Consider the following 20,743-nt stretch of genomic DNA (forward strand, 5'->3'; position numbering starts at 1 on the left):
ACCCCTCCCCACCCCCTGAACCATTGTCCCCGGCCCCTCCCCTGCTCTGTGCTGCTCTGTGTCAGGAGGCCGACCTGTGTGGACTATATCGGGGTTTCTTTGAAGATGGACTTTGATGGGTTTGGACCAGTGGGAGGCCCCACAGGAGCCCAGAGGGCGGGAGGAGGGGATAGCGGGGAGAGGGAGTCAGGGTCTCTGCTCCCTGCTCCATCTCTGCCTCCACCTGGGGTCTCTGAGTGGCTGTGCCTTCCCTGACACCACAGCTCACTCACCTTCCCCAGGATCACATGACTAACTATGGTCTGGGAGGTGACTCCCAAGGAGAAAGCAATGTACTGTTGCCACAAGAAGAATGGATACTAAAAGCTGAAACAATAAATGTCATTAGAAGAGGGGATAACTCTGTTGGGTTTTGAAGGATGAATAGGAGTTCATTAGATGGACAAAGGGGAAGGCATTACAGGCAAAAGGAAGGAAATCAGCAGGAGAGTCTCAGCATGAATGAACTCAGAGTAAACGGTTCAGTATCATCCTCAGAACAAGCCTGTGAGAGAAGGTGAATTATTACCCACATGTCACAGATGGGGAAACAGAGGCTCAGGAAGGTGAAGCTTCTTGTCTCAGGATCACACAGTGAGTAGCTAAGCCAGGGTGTGTGCCCCCCGAGCCTGTGCTTGCTCTTTCTCCTGCTCCATTTGCCTCTGTCATTGTCACAAGGGGGCTCATGACTCTGCCTGGTTGGTTCCATGTGATGGTCAGCCCTGTGTGCATGCTGAGCGTGTGTTCTCCAGGTGAGGTTAGTGGTCAGGCCTGACTGAACACTGAGCGTGTGTGTTCTCCAGGTGAGCTGGGTCAGTGGTCAGGCCTGTCTGCATGCTGAGCGTGTGTGTTCTCCAGGTGAGCTGGGTCAGTGGTCAGGCCTGTCTGCATGCTGAGCGTGTGTGTTTCCGGGTGAGCTGGGTCAGTGGTCAGGCCTGTGTGCACGCTGAGCGTGTGTGTTTCCGGGTGAGCTGGGTCAGTGCTCAGGCCTGTCTGCATGCTGAGCGTGTGTGTTTCCAGGTGAGCTGGGTCAGTGGTCAGGCCTGTGTGCACGCTGAGCGTGTGTGTTTCCAGGTGAGCTGGGTCAGTGGTCAGGCCTGTGTGCACGCTGAGTGTGTGTGTTTCCAGGTGAGCTGGGTTAGTGGTCAGGCCTGTCTGCACGCTGAGCGTGTGTGTTTCCGGGTGAGCTGGGTCAGTGGTCAGGCCTGTGTGCACGCTGAGCGTGTGTGTTTCCGGGTGAGCTGGGTCAGTGGTCAGGCCTGTGTGCACGTTGAGCGTGTGTGTTTCCGGGTGAGCTGGGTCAGTGGTCAGGCCTGTGTGCACACTGAGCGTGTGTGTTTCCGGGTGAGATGGGTCAGTGGTCAGGCCTGTGTGCACGCTGAGCGTGTGTGTTTCCGGGTGAGCTGGCCTAGTGGGGTGGCAGGGCCAGCACGCCCCTCAACGTGACTCATTAACTAATTATCCTGCTGCAGAATATCGGGCTCACGGGCTGTGACCTGGGCGGCAGGCTGCTCCCTGGCCCTGGAGACTGAGCCCAGGCCCCTGAAGTCTCATGTTCTATAGCTGGAACTGGGGGTGGGAGGGACCCGGAGGTGCCAGCAGGACAGGATCTGCTGGGAACTGGGACCTGGGTCTTTTCCTGCTGGCAGGGCCAGGGAGAGACCCCATGCACCCTCAAGTCAGCCCTTCTCTCCTTTCGCCCTTCCCCTGCTCATCACCCTCTGCCTGGATCCCTCGGACCCAGGAAAGGACACCGTGGCTGCCTCTTCCAAAGCTGCCTGCCAGTGCCTGGACCAGAACGAGCAGTGAACACACAAAAGGAACGACGCCTACAGTCTCCAAGTCCCTCCCTCCGGGTTCTTTGTAGGCCGCGGACACCCTGGATGGATCCTGAGGGGGAGGGGCAAGGACCAGCTTAGTTCCTAAGAAAGGTGTCCCCAAATAGTCTGAGCTGACCTGGCTGCCAGCCAGGTCGCTGCCTGGGCCCCGCCTGCAACACGGCTTCCTCACCCTTGCACCCTGGCTCTGCCTGCCCAGGTCCTGGGAACAGGGCTGCTGCTGTCTCCCCAGCTCCAGTGCCCCACCTTCACTTCCCTCGGGACTCTGCTTCCCACCACCAGGGCCTCCCAACACAGCTTGTGCAGGGGGCAGAGGGTCATGGTGGGAGGGTGATGACAAAGACGGGGTCCCCTTCACTCTCCAGCTCCTTCCCGACCTGCCACATCCTCCCCTTCCCCTTCATGTCGCTCCCCGGCATCATGGGACAGTCTCTTCCTTCGTTTGTCAGCCTCTAGAACGGAAGCGCCATGAGGTGAGGCAGGGTTTGGATCATTTTTCTGTTCACTTCGGTACTTGTGAACAGTGCCTTGAACAGAGCCTGGCACGTAGTAGGTCCACAATAAACATTTTTGTGACGAATGAATGAGTAAAAGTAAAGATCTCCCAGTCAGGTGGGGGGCGCCGGGGGACGGGGTCGGGGGAAGAGTAGCAAGTCCCTCACTGTGGTTACAGGGATGGTTTGAGGAGGCATCCTGGAGCCGGGGACCCACCCAGGCAGCGCCACAGAGGAGGAGGGCTTGGATAAACACTCACTGGCCCTCTCGCCCATCCCCTCTGTTCATCAGACCTTCCCTGAGCACCTCCTGTGCACCGGGCCCTGGGACGGAAGTCAGCGCTAGGCCCAGCAGAGCCTGTCCCTCCCAAGAAGCTCCCCCCCAGGGGAGGGAGACAGGCCTGCCCCCCCGCACCTGGGATCAGGGAGATACATGCCAAGGCAACACAGGCAGTGACGCCCACTGAGCCCCAGTGGGTTATAACTGACGTTTCATTTCATGATTACTGGGGGTGGGGTGATTGTTTCCATCTGACAGGTGGGGGAACTGAGGCTCAGGCCCTGATGCCAAACTCCACAACCCCCTCCAAAATCTGTTCCTCTTTGGGTTCTCGATTCACCATCGCTTACTGACAGCAGTGCTGGGCCCTGGAGTCACAGAAATGGATGGCATGGGTGTGGCCATGATGAGCTCCCAGTCAGGGGAGGAGATAAACCTGCCTTTCCCAGCACAGTCCAGATGAGACAGGGAGATGTGACCTCACAGACACAGAAGACAGTGGGGCTCAGAGGACCAGCCTGGGGACCCTGGATATGGGCCCCTTTCTGTCTTTACCACCTCAGTAGAAGCTCGGTTATAACGGCAGGAAGGAAGGAAGGAAAGAAGGAAGGGAGGGAGGGAGGGAGGGAGGGAGGGACAAATGAATGAGTGGAGAGATTGATAAATTCTGACTTGGGCCAGGGGAAGAGACCACAAGAAAGCTAGGAACCTTAATGACTGTGCCCTTGCCCTCTCTGGGCCTCAGTTTCCCCTTCCGTAGAACAAGTGAGTTGGTCCTGAAGGACCATGGTCACTCGCCCTTCTGAGCCTCCTCCACTTGAGGCAAGAGGAGGAGCTGAGAGACGCCGGCTGGTTCCTGCCCTGACTGCAGCCGTCAGCCTGGGCGCCATCCAGGATCTGAGGAGGGTCATGACACTGCACCCTGGAATGGAGCTGCTGGGACAGCTCTGATGAGGATGCATGATGTGAGCAGCAGGGCCCCCGGGGAGGCCAGGCTGACACAGCTAAGCTGTAATCCCGCGCTCCAGACAGACACATGAACGACTGTGACGAGGGCAATTATAAAAGCTGGTGTTGGGCTTCCCTGGTGGCGCAGTGGTTGAGAGTCCGCCTGCCGATGCAGGGGACACGGGTTCGTGCCCCGGTCTGGGAAGATCCCACATGCCGCGGAGCGGCCGGGCCCGTGAGCCATGGCCGCTGGGCCTGCGTGTCCGGAGCCTGTGCTCCGCAGCGGGAGAGGCCACAGCGGTGAGAGGCCCGCGTACCGCAAAAAAAAAAAAAAAAAAAAAAAAAAAACTGGTGTTACAGAGCACTCATTTAATCCTAGCAACAGCCCAGATAAGTAAGTCTTTTAGGACTATTTTGTCAGAGACAAAATCCAAAGTGCTCAAACTGAAGAGGGGGTTCAGTGTCCCACAGAACTGGGACGAGCAGAGACAGACCTGCCTCAGGCATGGCTGGATCCAGCGGCTCAAATAAAAGCACTGGACCTCTTGTTTCTTAACGTCTTTATTGTGCTTCTCTCTGTCTGTGATGGGAGTTGGAATGGACCTTCCCTTCTCTTTACTGCTAGAATTCTTCACAGGGAGGGGAAGGAAGGGGAGGGAGGAGTCGAAACCCTCGGCAGCTCCAAGCTTGCAACACCCAATCTGGGACTCCATAGACAAGAAAGAGCTTGCCTCTCCCAGCAGCCAGATGTCGAATCCTGGCAAGGATTCTGATTGGCCTGATTTGGGTCACAGGCCCATTCCTTAGAGCAGTCACTGTTTCCAGAGGCCGGGATACTAGAATTGGTCTGGCTGGGCCTTTAGCCGTCTCTAAGTGTAGGAGATGGGGTGGGAGCTGTGATTAGTAACCCTGTCTGAATCTCATGGCCTGGGGAGTGCAAGAGGCTTGGTTTCCTAAAGGAATGGGGGCTAAACAGAGAGGAGAGGGAACAACAAGGTAACAAAACAGCACGCGTCAATGACAGTGGACAGTATTAATCCTGCTTTACAAAGGAGGAAACTCAGTCTTAAAGGATCGAAGTAACCCTAGTAGGCTAGTAGGTGGCAGAACAGGAACCCAAAAGGCCCTTCACTGCTAACCACTAAGCTAGTGTTTCCCGTGGACCCCACCTCTGTCACATCTCCAGCTCCCCGCAAACCTGAGTTCCAAAAGGTTTAAACTCATAATTCCAGGCAGAACGGAACAATTCTCAGAGCTCAGGCACTCAGGCCCCTGGAAGGCCCTGAAGCTTCAGATCTAATCTTCATGATGAATTTGATCTGAAGTTCCCTTTTCCCCCTCTGACAGAGCATGCTCGCTGCCCTTGGCAATTCCTTGACGACTAAGCAGTGCTGAGAGGAGGCGCATCAAAGAGAATAGACACCAGGTCAGCGTTGCCGGGGGCACTGTTAGCAGGGAGATACGGGGAGCATTAAGGCAGCTGAAGTGTGAGCTCTCTGGTGTTCAAGCACATTCTCCAGCAAGGCACACAGCTCACAGCACTTAGACACAACTGGGGCCTCCCCAACGCCCCCTTCCCGCCCCAACCTGCCGGTTTCATTTAAGGGATGTTCCACAGCACATCACAGTTGAAGCTCAGTCTAAACCCCTTCATTTTACAGATGAGAAAACACAGCTCTGAAACACCCAGACACTCATTCAAAGTCAGAGAGTGAGTTAAGGGTGAAGTAAGAACCACCCAGGAGGGATTTCCCTGGTGGCGCAGTGGTTAAGAATCCGCCTGCCAATGTAGGGGACTTGGGTTCGAGCCCTGGTCCAGGAAGATCCCACATGCCACAGAGCAACTGAGCCCGTGCACCAAAACTACTGAGCCCACATGCTACAACTACTGAAGCCCGTGCGCCTAGAGCCTGAGGTCCGCAGCAAGAGAAGCCACCACAACGAGAAGCCTGCGCACCGCAACGAGGAGTAGCCCCTGCTCGCCGCAACTAGAGAAAGCCTGCACACAGCAACAGAGACCCAATGCAGCCAAAAATAAATTAATTAATTAAAAGAAAAAAAAAGAACCGCCCAGGAAGTGCACATTGGGTGCCAGGCACTACGATAGTCACTTTGATACTTGACTTAATCCAATCATCAATCGTGATGATTCCCATTTCATTCATGGGGAAACTGAGTCTCCAAAAGGTTACCTGCCTCTCTCAGCATCACACAACTATGAAGTAACAGAGCTGATTCTGAACGGATTTGTTTGGTATAAAAGTCAAGTCCTGACCCACTGTGCTGGTCATTTGTCCAGTCACCTCTCTGCTCTCCCCTTGGTGACCATCACCTGTGTGATGCTGGACCCCTGCAAGTGGCATTTCCCAGCATCCCTAGACCACTGGTCCCAGAGAGCTTCAGACAATGAGAGGTGCTAAGCCTGGGAGGTTGGTGGTGAGAGACCCTGTTCATCTCTCCTTCTGTCATGTCAGCAGCAGCAGCTGCAGTGGCTCCGTCTCCAGCAGAGGCAGCAGCAGAGGCAGTCCTTCTCCCACGGTTCCTCCAGCCCTGGCGGCAGCTGATCCCCACTTCCTAAGCCCTGGGTTCCCTTCTCTTCCCTTTTTGTGCCTTCACCCTGTCAACCCTTCAACGACCAGTGTCCATAAGAGCCATCCCCTCTGTGCAATTACTAGTGGAGCTTCTGTTTTCCTAAATGAACCTTGGGTTTGCCTGAGATGCAACGTCAACTGAAGGCAAGACTTGAGCAGACCAAGTGGCCGCTGCACTTGACCATAAGTGTTGGTGCCAATGACAAGAAGTATGGGGTGTGATGGCTACCTCTAACTGTTTGGGAAAGAAAACGACAAGCTCAGGACTTTAAATTCTCAGATCAAAGTATCCTCAGAGAACCAGAGATTTAGGAAGGCCCAAAAGAAACGTCTTATCTCTTGTAACCACAGGCAAGACACAGCTGAAAATCAGGCCCCAAATTTAATCCACAGCACATTGCAATCCAGTCCTGCGGATGGTGGAATTACAGTAGAAGTTGAACTTGACTCATAGCCTTGGCAAATCCCATATGTGAAATCAATAGGGCATTGAATGAAAAAGAGAGGGATCCTGAGAACAGTAAGGAAAACTCAGATGAAACTGAGCACCCTGAACCCCCAAGTCTCCCCAAGCCTCCTTTGCTATTTATGGCAGACGCTGCTCTCGTTTAGGAAAGGAATGTCCCCTTGTTTGGAGACCCTGTAACCCTAAAAGATGTTGAGGTGGGGGCTCTTATCATACTCTTTACATTTGCCATTTGACTTGCCTGTGTGTCCTGTGCAGAAGGCAGATAGATCTTGGAGAATGGCCATGAGCTGCTATAAACTTACTCCAAATGCATCTGCTATTCCAGATGTGGTATCGCTCCTGAAGGAGAAAATCCCCTAGCTCCTGGTGCCGTCCACAGCCAGTGTTCTGGCAACTACCAAAAGGAGTTTGCTTTAGTTCAGCAGGGACAGCAGGAGACCCTGTCTTGCCTCAGGGCTGCACCAACTCTCCTGCTAGGACTGATCTAGACAAGAGGGACTCAATGACTCAGCATTTCATGCAATATCATGCTGACTCACCAGACTGATGACATTATGTGTAACAGACCTGCTGGGCAGGAAGTGGACAGCACCCTAGAAGCTTTGATAAGACATATGCGAGGCAGATGGTGGGAGTATACACCATTCAGTTCAGGGGTCTGACACCTAGGTGAAGTTTCTGAGGTCCAATATTGTGGGCCATGTTTGGATGTTGCCTCTATAGGGACAGACAACTTGCTTCTTGTACTGCCTTCCACCAAGGAAGACACACAGCACTTGGTGGACTTATCTGGCTTTGGAAGCAACATCTCCCACCTGTAGTGTGTGCTGCTCCAAACATTTTTACTGATTTTGAGTAGGGTCCAGGGCAAAAAAGACTGCAGAAAGTCTAGGCTGCTGTGTGGCTAAGGCCTCACCATCAAACCTCTGATGATTCCCCAAATTGCCTGTGACAGATGGAGTAGCTACGGAACCTGCTGCAAGTCCCAGCAGCCCAGAGCCCCAGGGTACTGGAGTAAATCTTTGCATCCTTCCAAAAATATCCTACACAGAGCATCAGGTGACCATAAGACATTTTAATCCCATGGTGAGGCAGGTGTTATCTGATCCACTGAGCCATAAAGTTGGACATGCATGACAGTAAGTCGTCACCAAATAGAAATGGTGTGTTCAAGTTCATACTCCAGTAGACCTTGGAAGCATAAGTAGGTTGCCTGTGCAAGCAGTTCATACTCTCCCAGCACCTGCTCCTTCACTGCCCCAGTTCCCTTCACCCACGCCAGTGACCCTACGTGAGGCTCCCGATGACCAGTCAAATGACGGAGAGCAGCTAAGTCCTGATTGCTAGATGCTTCCACCTGATACTCTGCACAGTTGTGGACGTGGATTTCTGCAGCATTTCAGCCCCACTCGGGAGTAACCCTGAAAAACTGCAAGGAAGGAAACTCCTCCCAATGGCCAGAATTTGGAGCAGCCTGAGCAGACAGAGGGCCGGAGGTGATGATCTCCAGTGGTTCACAGGCCACATCTAGAGATTGGGGGGATGATGGAGATCACAGAAAGAACAGGATTGGAAACTGGAGGAAGTACAGATATATCAGACACATCTCAGCCCTTGCCCCGAGGGGGGCCTCGGGCTCAGCTGAGAACACAAGGCATGGTGATCTGTCCAGGCAATGCTCTAGGAGGGACAATGCATCAGTGAACACAGCTGACCGAGCCCCACCCTCCGGGAGCTACACACGGTAAATGTCAAGCAGTAGCTGTGCCTACTTTTTGTGCATGATATCATGTAATCCTCCATGTGGTACCTCCAAGGAGGAACTATGATGATGCTACATTACAAAGGAGAAACGGAGGCTCAGGGGGCTAAGCGGGTGGTCCCAGGAGCAGGTAGGATTTGCACTCATTTCCACCTGACTCCTATCCCGTGTCCTTCGCTCCTGTGACATATGTGGGAAATGACATTTCCTGGGGCTGTGGGTATCACCTTTCCATGCACGCCTGATGGATGAACTTGACCCTTTGACCCATTGCCTCTCAATTCCTATGGAATCAGTGCCTATGGGCTGTGTGATGCACCCTCTCTCACCCTCGCAGCAGCTCTGCCGGGGGGTGTCATTATCTCCATTTTCAGCAGAGGAAACCAAGGCTCAGAGGATGCCTGAGCAGAGACAGCAGCCGAGGGGGCAGAGGCAGAGACAGAGCTGCAAGGATTGGACTCTCCTCCATGCAGGTCACCCTCTGGACGAGGAGGCCCCTGAGTCCCTTACATTCCACAGGCCTGGACTAGACTCTCAGGTCCCTGGCACCACCTACAAGCCCTGCAGTACTATGCTCCCACCTGTCACCTTCTCCCCTGCCCACCTGCCCACCTGCCCCGGTCACTGGGGTCTTTGCTCCTCCTCAAATACACCACACCTGCCCCTCGCTCTCCCTTCGGCCTGCAGTGCCCCCCACCCTGCCCCAGCATCTCCACTGTCTCAGTTTCTCACTTTATTCGGGTCTCTACTCAAATATGCATCCCCCAAGAGCCTGCCCTGAACACTGTCTCAAATACAGCCCTCCCTCCAAGGGCTCTCTGAACCCTCGCCCTGCCTTATTTTTGGCAGCGTTTATCATCACGTGCTTGTGTTCCTTGTCTGGTTTTCACTGTCCTAGATCGGATTCCCCCAGAAGCAGAACTTGAGAGGAGGATACTAGGGCAAGTATTTATTTAGGAGGTGAGGCAGCTCTGCTAGAGGTGCCAGGAAGTGAGACAAGGAAGAGAAGGGAGCGCGGTTAAACCAGCTGCCACTGCGGGTTCCTGGAGTTAATCCCCAGGGGACCCTGGCAGTGGTCCAATCCAGCCTAAAGATTATCCCACCTGAAGGGTGAGGGAGCTGGGGCGTTTATACCCCAACCCTGGAGAGTCGTTGACTGAGAGCTGCTGCCAGGGGCTGTCAATTCCCTGGCACATCTGGCCTGCCAACTATTCAGGCAAAGTGCCATTCCTGGGAAGAGCCTTCCTTCTTGGACTCCAAGACCTGGCTGTCCCGCGGTAGCCTTTCCCAGGACTCTTGGGCAAAATCAGGTACAATGGGAGGAAGCCACAGGGAGCACCTGGGAACTGGGTGGAGGTGCCAGGAGGCCAAGGATTGGGAGAGGGAGACACTGGCATGAGCCAGACCGACACCGTCAAGCGGTTCTGAGGGTCACTCCTCTGACAGATGATGACAGCTCCTGCTCTCCCACCTGTCATCAGGAGGCTGTGTGACCTTGTGCAGAGCCCCCACTGGAGATCAGTGGGGGGATTTGAACAGACAAACCTAGGAACTCCTCCCCCTAGTTCCCAGTATCCACTGTGGCTCTGGACATGCTCAGAGCTCTCCTGGATGCTGGCATCTTGCGTCCCCCCAGGCCAGGGTCTCCTCCAGCGCAGGCCTGAGTCTTGCAGCTCTCATTTCCCTTCCGTCCAAACTGCACTGCAGCTTGGGCCTGACCCCACTTGGAGGTCACCAGGAGCTGTGACCCTTTCAGAATCATGAAAGCAGAGTCCCCAGGACTTCAGGTTGTGTGTGTGACAGAGGACGACGTATCGGGAAGTCACGGCCACAGTGTCCATCAGCCAATGGGAACCAATCGGTCACCCCTACGCTCACTCGGGACCAGATCCAGCAAATGTCAGAGCCGGCAGGGAGTCCAGACCACCAGCCGTGCCCCTCCTTGTTCTGAGCTCTGGAGTTGAAAATGCACAGAGGTGGGGTGAGCACCCCAAGGTCACAGGCCAGGCAGTGCCAAGCTTCAGACCAGAACCCAGGGCTCCAGACTCCCGTCCTGGGTACTTCCACCGCCCCTGCTGCCCCGCGGTCTCTGCTCTCCGGCTGCCCTGGACCCGCCCACCGCGGCATCTTCAGCACTAACTCTGCACCTCCTGGAGCTCGTCTGCATCTGATTAAATAACCACCAGGGGTGGGGGGCAAGCGACACCACGGTCACCAAGAGGAGACCTGAGATGAGGAGTGACAGCCCCACAATCCCATCAGCGCTCAACCTCCACACGAGGGAAATTCAAGTTCACAGAGGTCTCTTTTTATGCTTCAAGAACGTTTTCTACGAGAACCAACTGGCATTTTCTATACTTAATGCATGATAACTGGTCGTATAAACCTAAACTGTCCCTGTAAATCTACATTAAATGCCCAGGTTTCAAAGTATTTAGGACACTTAATTAATGAAGTATTAGCATAAAACCACTACTAATCTGTTCACTTCATGTCCTCCCCCTCCCCAGCCCACCCTCCAGACAGCAGCCGCATGATCTTTCTAAAATGCACATCCCACCAAATCTTTCCAGGGTTTCCTGTCCCCCGGGGCTCCCACTGCACTTGGGGTCAAGGTCAAGTCCCTTCTCGCAGCCCCTGAGGCCCCTTGGAACCCAGCCCCCACTGCCCCCTTCATCGTCTCAATCCTTCGTCACCCGCCACGACCTGCCTCTGGCCACACAGACCCACTTGCCACCCTGCTAACTTGTGTCTCTCCCCTACTCTCTCCCGGGCCTTTGCACAAGCCAGTCCCTCTGCCCTGAGAGCCCCCCTTCACTGATCACCTCCCCCGGGGCCTCCAGGTCTCTGCAGCGATGGCCCTTCTCAAGGGAGGCCTGCCCTGCCTGCCCTGAGCTCCCACAGCCCCACGTGCCGGTCCTCATGCAACTGACCACCCAGAATGGAACCACCCAATTGTCCATCTGCCTCCCCCATCCGACTGGGAGCAACCTGAGGGCAGAGGCACAGCTCAAAATCACTCTGCAGCCCCAGCCCCTGGCTTCAGGCCTGGCCCAGTCCGGGGCTTCGTTGCACGTTGACTGAGGGGTAAAGAATGTCAGGCTGGCAGCGTATCCCACGGTTAGACTGTATGTCTGACCCCATTCATCACTCACCAGTATACCCTCATCTGCTCAGGCTGTGGCCGGCAGAGGCAGGGATCCCTTGTAACCAGAGAGGGTGTTCCCAGCTCACCTCTGAGGAATGGTTTTGATTGGCCTAAACCAGCTATGGTGATCTCATCTCCTTGGCCAATAATTGGTCTAGGAGTTGCTATCTTCCACCCAATGAAATAGAAGCAAATCCTAGATGAGGCTTCTAGGAAAGAATTCTTTTTCTAAATAAAAGAGACAGTCTCAGTTGATACAACTCTCTTGCTCTTTGCCTGAAACCTTCCTCCTGCCTGCTATCCAGACATGATGTCTGGCTGGAGCTACAGCAGTCATTTCATGACCATGAGGCTACCAACTGAAGGACAAGAAGCCACATATACTAAAGATGGCAGAGCAGAAAGAACCTGGGTCCTGTGTGGCATGTTGAACAGCTGAACCAGGGCCAGTGGTCACCCACATCTGGACCTTTTTTCAGGTGAGAAAAACAAGCCACTGTTTTTTCAAGCCACTGTTAGACAAAGTCCCTGTTACTTACAGTTAAACACAGTTATAACTGATAGAGACAGACTTGGACTCAAATCCCTTCTCTGACACTGATTAGCTGTGACCTTGGGTAAGACAGTAAGACCTATCCAACCTTTTCAAGTTTCTCAAAATGCAATTTATTCATCTGTTAAAATGAAGTTCATGGTCCCTAACCCATAGGTGTGCTCCAAGAGGGGAGGGATTGAGGCTGGTTTGTTCAGTGCAGGGCCTGTGACAATATGAAAAATTGCTAAATGTATCAAGGGCTCACCATGTGCAGACATGGATCTAAACAGTTTGCATGAATCATCTCCCTCAATTCTTATCACATTCCTGTAAGATTAGTACTAATATTAACATCACTTTTTTTTTTTTTTTTGGGCAAATGAGAAAACTGAGGCACAGAGAGGCTGAGTCACTTGCCCTGGGACACACAGCTTGCAAATGGCAGAGATGAGATGTGAGCCCAGGCAGTCAGATCCCAGAGCTCACACTCTTAACCATTGTGCTATGCTGACCTGGCATATAGCAGGTGCTCAATAGATGCCTACTGACCAGATGAATGAATACATTGAGACAGGTGCTGGAGGACACATGGGCTTCTGATTCAGTTCCTTCCACCACTGCCTTGGCTTGTGAGGGGCTCCTGAGGAGACCCTGGGCCCGGTGGGCAGTGGGTAGAGCCCCTGAGCCACTCTCCATCCCCCACACACACCCGTACCCACACTCACACTCATCCCCACCCTGACCAACACACCCCCAAGGCTGAGTCTCCCCCAGGCTCACAGGCCCTTAGGTGTGTCACTGGCAAATCTCAGTCCTCAGACGCCTCCTCAATTCCTTCTGTGATTGAAACAACACATTTGCTCCCATGTTAACTTTTATTTCTTATTGATTTCCTCTGCCCTGTCTCATCCATGTCCATTTTTATCTCCTTAAATTAGAAGAAGCCATTCAGTGGGAGAAGCAAGAGAGTGTTCAAACAAGGACCTCTATTAATGGGGCCATCACCCTTTTTGGGGGCAGAAGGGGCCCACCCATCACTCTGGCCACACTTGCTGGGCTGGGAGAGCCTGGGGAGACGGCTGCCGTCCAGTCTCCCATTGAGGGGGCGGGGTGAGCTTGGCTTCTGGCGAGCCACCCGGTGAAGTCCCGGGTCTGGGATGGGGGTGTCACTTGGGGTGACAGAGGAGAAGGCCCTGACGGTGGCTGCAGGGGCATATCTGAGTGGAGATCGGGGGAAGGTTGGGGTGGGAGCCTCAGCAGGGGTCAGACCAGGTGGGTAGTTACAGGGAAGGAAACAGAGGTGAAGCCAGAGGCTGGGCCCCAACGGAGGCAGAGACTCTGAGCTGCGTTCACAGGGCCTGGCCCGGGGCCTTGTTGACCGTCCCGCACCCCTCCCTCCGCCGAGGAATGTGTCCCAGCTCCTCTGAGTCGCTGTCCCCAACAGTCCTCCTGAGGTGGGGCTGTTGGGTGGTCGACCTCTGTGCACCCCCAGAGGGAGGTCCTGGGGGAGAGAGCTCTGTGCTGGAGCGTGGGGGCCTGGGCCCACCTCTGGGTCCCCCATCTCACCTCCCTGAACTGCATTTCCTCCTCTGCAAAGGGAGTATAATTGTACCTGCCTTTGGGGGTGTTGGAGGAGGGCGGGTCATGAGGTCTTGTCAGAAGCACTTCACACAGTGCCTGGTGCACACAGGACTCAACGAGGGCAACGGTGACAATGATGGTGATGATGGTCGTGTTAAGTCAGGGTTCCCCAGAGAAACAGAGCCAACAGTGTGTGTGTGTGTGTGTGTGTGTGTGCGCGCACACACACACACACGCGCGCGCACAGAGAGAGAGAGAGAAAGATTTTAAGGGCTTAGCTCACAGAGTCGTGGAGGCTGGCAAGTCCACGATCTGCAGGGCAGGCTGGCAGACTGGAGACCCGGGGAAGAGCTGATGTCATAGCTCAGATCTGAAGGCCCCTCTGCTGGCAGGATTCCTTCTCTTTGGAGAAGGTCAGTCTTCTTTCTCTCAAGGCCTCCAGCTGATTGTACGAGACCCATCACGTTATGGAGGCTGACCTTCTTTGCTCAGAGTCCACTGATTTAAATGTAAATCTCATCAACAATCTCCTAGACTAGCGCTTGATCAAATATCTGGGGACCATGGCCCAGCCAAGCTGACACATCAAATGAACTACTGCAATGGTGACGATGACAGTCATGGCAATGACAACAGTGCTGATGATGACAACTGAGGAGAAGGAAGAGGATCACGAGCTCTGCCCAGTGGCTGGAGGGGAAGGCAGAGAAGCAGGAACCCGCCCCTCCTGGTCTCCATCCCTGCAGATCCATGAGCTGTTCTTTCACTGCCCCTCACTCAGCATCCCGATTCCCAGGTCTCAGAAGACACCAAGAGGGCTTGGAAACCAGGACTCAGGAGTCTCCTTCTCAGGGCTTGGCCTTCCAGCCCCCTGCCTGCTCTGCTTGGTGGCAGCCCTTGCTCCAAGGCCGTGAGTGAACCCTTGCTTCATGGTGACATTGCTAGAGGGTGGCTACTGGGCTGGGAGCCAATTCCACTCTGCCTCTCTACTTAGGGACATATCTTGTTCCCACCAGGATAGCAGATGGGGCTGACAATCTAGAGATGCCGCAGCTGTCCCCCCAACGTGTACTGCTACCCCCTATTGCCTTCTATGTAGGAGAGGATACAGGAAGCCCCTGGCTCTTCTGAATTCCTTCGAGAAGGACTTGGGGGCACAGGTGGCTGATTCTATCTCTAGGTATCGGCCGCAGTTCTGCTTTCCAGGGAAAGTCTTGGAGCGGAGACTGGGGAGATGAGGGTAGGCAGAGTGCTTCAGGTAAGGCTCATCCTCCTTGCTTGTAGTGGGAGACCACAGCAGCTCTGCCCTGAGATCAGTTGGCTTCTCTGATCTAATTAGCAGTGTGGGTAATTAAACCCGACACACTAACATGAGCCTGCTCCCCTGAGAGCACTTCAGCTCTCCTACTGCTTAAATATGAGATGGTTCCTCTTCTCAGAGGCCAGGGTCAGGGATGCAAAACCCAGAGACGGAACTGTGATTACCAGTCTGATTACTCAGCAGGAGTTAATAAAAAATAAAATAGAAGCCATCCGCCCCAACAAATAAAAATAATTGACAACACTCTGAGTAATTTCTTTATTTCTCCTCTATTTAAAGAAACAAGGGCATTTTAATTTTTTACTCCTTTTCTATTCTCATGGTTCCACTTATTCATTCAGGTCCTTTGCTGAGAACCTACTTGTGACAGGCACGTGCTGGGTGCAGTGAATAGAAATAAACAAGTCAGACAAAGTACCCGCCCTCCTGGGGCTCATAGCTCTTGAAGGACATGGCAACAGTCATACAGACAAATGTGTCGGGATGGGGCCAAGCATGCCATGTACAGGAGGCAACATGGGAGGATCATGAGTGGGACTAACTCAGATGGGGGTCTTAGGAGATGATATTTAAGTTGAGACCTGAAGGAGCTGGTTACCTGAAGAGTTGAGGGCAGAGTGATCTATGGAGCGGGAACAGCATGTGCAAAGGCCCTGGGGTGGGAAGGAGGGTGTCAGAGGGACGAAAGAAGGGCACTGGGGCAGAGTGTGATGAGGAGGGAGCATGAGGAGGGGAGGAGAGGAGCCAGACCCTGCGGGGCTCATGGCCTTGGCCAGCAGAACTGAGTTCATTCAAGTTTCTTCATGTGATATTAAAGGGTTTTAAGCAAGGGGGTGGCCTGGTCGATTTGGGGCTACCGCTAACCCTGATTGACACGGTGGTGGTGGTGGGGTGCCTAACTGCCTCCTCCCAACCCCATCATCAGGAAGGTCCGAAGCCTTTGCGTGGAGCAGTCTGGGGCCATCTAGAAGAGGCATCACAATGTAATGTGGGGCAGAGGCGGAAGCTGGACCTACAGCTACAAAAGCCACTAGGGATCCATGGACATCGTGAAAGAGATTTGGACTCCCCTGGGGTTCAACCCAAGAGTATTGAGGTCCTAAGGGCCTCCTGGATGTCTAGCCTCACTCCAAGGAGGCTCCCAGTGCAAGTCACATGTATGGCTGACCTGACCCTCTGTGTTTGACACGAAGGATGTGCCTTCTCCCTGAGCAAATCCATCTGTCCTGGGGAGCTCAGAGAGGGCAAATTGCTCTCCCAGACTGAGCTGGCACAGCATGGGCAGGGCAGCAGAGGGAGAACAGCGTCAGACAGATCTGGGCTAGGTCCCACCATCACATCCTAACTGTGCAGATGTGGACAAAGCTCTCCCCTCCCTTGAGCCTCAGTTTCTGCATCTGTGAAATGGATACAACATCTAACCACCACCTGGTGGCATTGCCCGATTCAAAGCACAAACTCGCGCACACACACACACACACACACACGCACAAAACCACATAATAAAAAATACAATAAAACCAAAAAGGTACCTTATGATCCTCTAGATTGCCTACCCTGCTCTCTGGGTGCCCAGCACCAGGGCTAGGGGTGGGGGGTAGAGAGTGGAGAAGCTGGCTATTTTCAGCCTGGAGGAAAGTTTGTCCACAAAAGACATTCCTCATTCTTAAAAATATTTCTGTGGCAGCCAGGATGTTGGATATTTTGATCTAGTATCTGGAATTAAGACTTCATGGGATGCCCCTCAGCTTTCTTCCCCAGACCCAACCCGGAGTTCAAAGGGAGGCTTGCATGAGACCTCATGCTTCCTCCTGCCCTGGCTTCACCGTGGCTGGGTCTGCAGAGCTGACTCCTGCTGGCTGCAGGCAGGCGGAGACGGAAGTGAAAGGAGAGAGCTGGTCCAGCACCATCACCTTCCATGCCCTGACCCTGCCCACTAGTGAGCGTGGCCCAATCAGTGTCCCGCCTCTGACCAATCAGATCTGCATATCTTCCGTCCTTGGGGAGAATGGAGGGGGCTGAGAAGGACCATGGAGCGAAGGGCAGTTTCTCCCCAACAATAATGAGTCAGACTGTAATAGTGGCTATAGTACAGACTTAAAATGCACTGGAAACAGAGGTGAAGAATATTCATTTCATTTGGAAATTGAAGGAAGTTACATGGAAGGTCTGCCTTTGACCTTGGCCTTAATCATGTGGTAGGATTTCAATAGGCAGAGATGGGGTTCAGTATGGAGGCATGAGGGGGGCAGTGCAGGGCACAATTCAGGAACACTGAGGGTCTGGCATGTCTGGGGGAAGGGTACAATAGATCGGGCTGGATTTAGGAAAAAGACTCCAGTGGAATAGCAAGGGCAGGTGGGAGTAAAGAAAGAACACGTGAACAGGGGAGGGACAGAAACAAATGCTCGTACTCCAGCAGCAGCCCGGGACAAGCACTGATGTGTGGGGGAGGGGCTAGAGTGGGGTTCAGAGCGTACTCTCTGGAGCAGCTTCCGATTACTAATAAGCTCTAGACAAGTAGAATCACAAAATCATATTTTTAATACTGAGGTATCACTGATACAATCAATTGCACATATTTAAACTGTACTCTTTGATAAATGTTGACACGTCTGCACCGTTGAAACTATCACCGCAATCAACATGATATCCATCACCTCCAAAGTTTCCTTGTACCACTTCCTCCCCTCCCCCAGCCTCACCCTGTCCCCAGGTAATCACTCATCTGCTTTCTGTGATAGATAGATACATAGATACATAGATAAATAGATGATAGATTAGCTTTTATTTTCTAGAGTTTTATACAAATGAAATTATATAGTACGTGCTCTTTTTTTGTCTGGCTTTTTTCACTCAGCATAGGTATTTGAGATTCATCCATGTGGTTGTATGCAATAGTTCATTCCTTTTCATTACTGAACAGTGTTCCGTTGTATAGACAGACCACATTTTTTTTATCCATCTACCTGTTGATGGATATTTGAGTGTCTCTATGTTTGAGTTATTTAAAATAAAATTGCTATTACTATCTGTGTGCAGTGTAGAGATATGCTTTCTTCTCTCTTGGATAAATACCTACTACTGAGATGGATGGATCATAACGGTAGGTAGGCATGTGTGTTTAACTTTTTAATATACCACCAAACTTTTCCAAAGTAGTTGTGTTATTTTACATTCCTAACCCCGTTGTATTAGAGTTTGGTAGCTCCACGTCTTCAACACTTGGTATATTCAGTGCTTTTAATTTTGGCCATTCTAATGGGTATGTAATGGTAGCTCATTGTGGTTTCAATTTACATTTCCCTAATGGCTAATGACATTGAACATCCTTTCATGTACTTATTTGCCATCAATATGTCTCATTTAGTGAAATGTCCCTTCAAATCTTTTGCCCGCTTTTTAATTTAATTTAATTTACTTATTACTGTTTTGATAGTTTTTTTAATAGTATATGTAAAAGTCCTTTGTAATTTATATGCTTTGCAAGTATTTTCTTGCAGTCTGTGGCTCGTATTTTTTTCATTTGCCTAACAGTGTAGTTCAAAGAAGAAAAGTTGTCATTTTGACATAATCCAATATACTATTTTTTTTCCTATGCTTTTCATGTCATGTCTAAGAAACGTTTACCTGATCCAAGGCCACAAGGGGTTTTTTTCTCATGTTTTCTTCTAGATTTATAGTTTTAGTTTTATATTTAGGTCTCTAATCCATGTTGAGTTAATTTTTGCGTAGGGGGAAAAGTATGGATGGAATCTTTGTTTTTGTTGCTTGTTGCATATGCATATCCAAATGTTCCAACACCCTTTGTTGAAAAATTTCCTTTCTCTAATTAATTACCTCTGAACTTTTATCAAAAAACAATTGTCCATATATTGTGGGTCTATTTCTGGAATCTCTGTTTCGTCCCATTGATCTATGTATCTATTATACTTTGATGACAACATCACATTTTTGCTATTGCTGTAGTTTTATCATAAGTAATGAAGTTAGGTAGTGTTAGTCCTCCAACTTCTTTTTTTTTCTAAGTCATGTTTGCTATTCTAGATCTTTTACTTTTCCACATGAGTTTTAGAATCTATTTGTCATTTCTATTAAAAATCCTCCTGGTATTTTGGTTGAGAATGCATTGAATCTATAGATCAATTGGGGGAGAAATGACATCTTAACAATATTGAGTCTCCCAACCCATGATCACATTTAGTATTTGGGTCTTCTTTAATTTCTCTCAACAACATTTTGTAGTTTTCAGAGCATGAGACTTGCACATATTTTATCAGATTTATCTCAAATAATTTTTAATTTTTGGTGCAATTGTAAATGGTATTTTTTTATCCAGTTGTCCACTTCCAGTATACAGATTTTTGTATATTGCTCTCATAGCCTATAACCTTGCCAAACTCATGAATTTTAGTAGCTTTTATTTATTTATTTTTTCTTGTAGATTCTATCAGATTCTCTACTTAATCATGTCATCTGAGGATAAACAGAGTTTTACTTCTTTTTTTCCAGTCTGGATGCCCTCTAGCCTTTTATTAATTTTCCATGTCTTATTGCACTGGCTAGAACCTCCAGTATAATGTTGAATAGAAGTGGTGCGACCTGACATCTTTGTTTTTTCCCTGATCTTAAGTGGAAAGGATTCTGTTTTTTATCATTAAGTCCCATGCTAGATGTAAGTTTTTTCATAGATGCTCTTTATTAGGATGAGAACATGCCCATATTTCATCTTTAATAGAATTTTTAATCAGAAATGAATGTTCGATTTTATCAAAATTTTCTGATCATATAATTTTTCCTTTTGGTTTATTAATATGGTGAATTATATTCATTGATTTTCAACTGTTAGAGCAACCTTGCATTCCTGGGAAAAACCTCTGCTGGTCATGATGTACTCCTTTTTTATATTGTTGAATTTGATTGTTAAAATTTTGTTCAGAATTTTTGCATCTGTGTTCATGAGGAATACTGACCTGTAGTTTTTGGTTTCGTTTTTTCTTGTAATGTCTTGGTCTGGTTTTGGCATCGGAAAAACACTGGCTTCATAGAATGAGTTTGAAAGTATTTCCTCTTCTTCTGTTCTCTGAGAGATTTGTGTAATCGGTATTATTTCATTCCTGAATGCTATGTAGAATTCTCCAGTAAAGGCATTTGGGCCTGGAGATTTCCTGGAAATTCTGGAAGATATTTAACTACAAATTCAGTTTCTTTTATTGATAGACGGCTATTAAGGTTATCTATCTTTTCTTGAGTCCGTTTTGATATATCTGTCTTTTAAGTAATTTGTCTATTTCATCTAAGGTATTGAGTTTATCAGCATAAAGTTATTCGTGATATTCTTTTCATATCACTTTAATGTTTGTAAAACCTGTAGTGATATCACCTCTCTCATTCGCAATACTGTAACTTTGTTTTATCTTTCTTTTTATCCTGATTGGTTGGGCTAGATGTTTATCAATTTTATTGATATTTTTCCAAAAAAAATAGTTTCTGGTTTTATTGAATTTCTACCCCTCTCTTTTCTATTTTACTGATTTCCAACCTGATTTTATTTTTACTTTTCTTTTTCTTGCTTTAGGTTTAAACTTCCTCCTTTCTCTGGTTTTACAGTGAAAGAAGCTAAAGTCATTGATTTGTGTCCTCTCTCATTAAATTCCAATATAGACAGAGTATGTATCATGTATGACGTTGAATGCATTCAAAAATTCTATTACTGTTTTATGGCCCAGAATATGTT

The sequence above is a fragment of the Stenella coeruleoalba genome, assembly GCF_951394435.1.
Source record: "Stenella coeruleoalba genome assembly, chromosome: 1".
Lineage (NCBI taxonomy): Eukaryota > Metazoa > Chordata > Mammalia > Artiodactyla > Delphinidae > Stenella > Stenella coeruleoalba.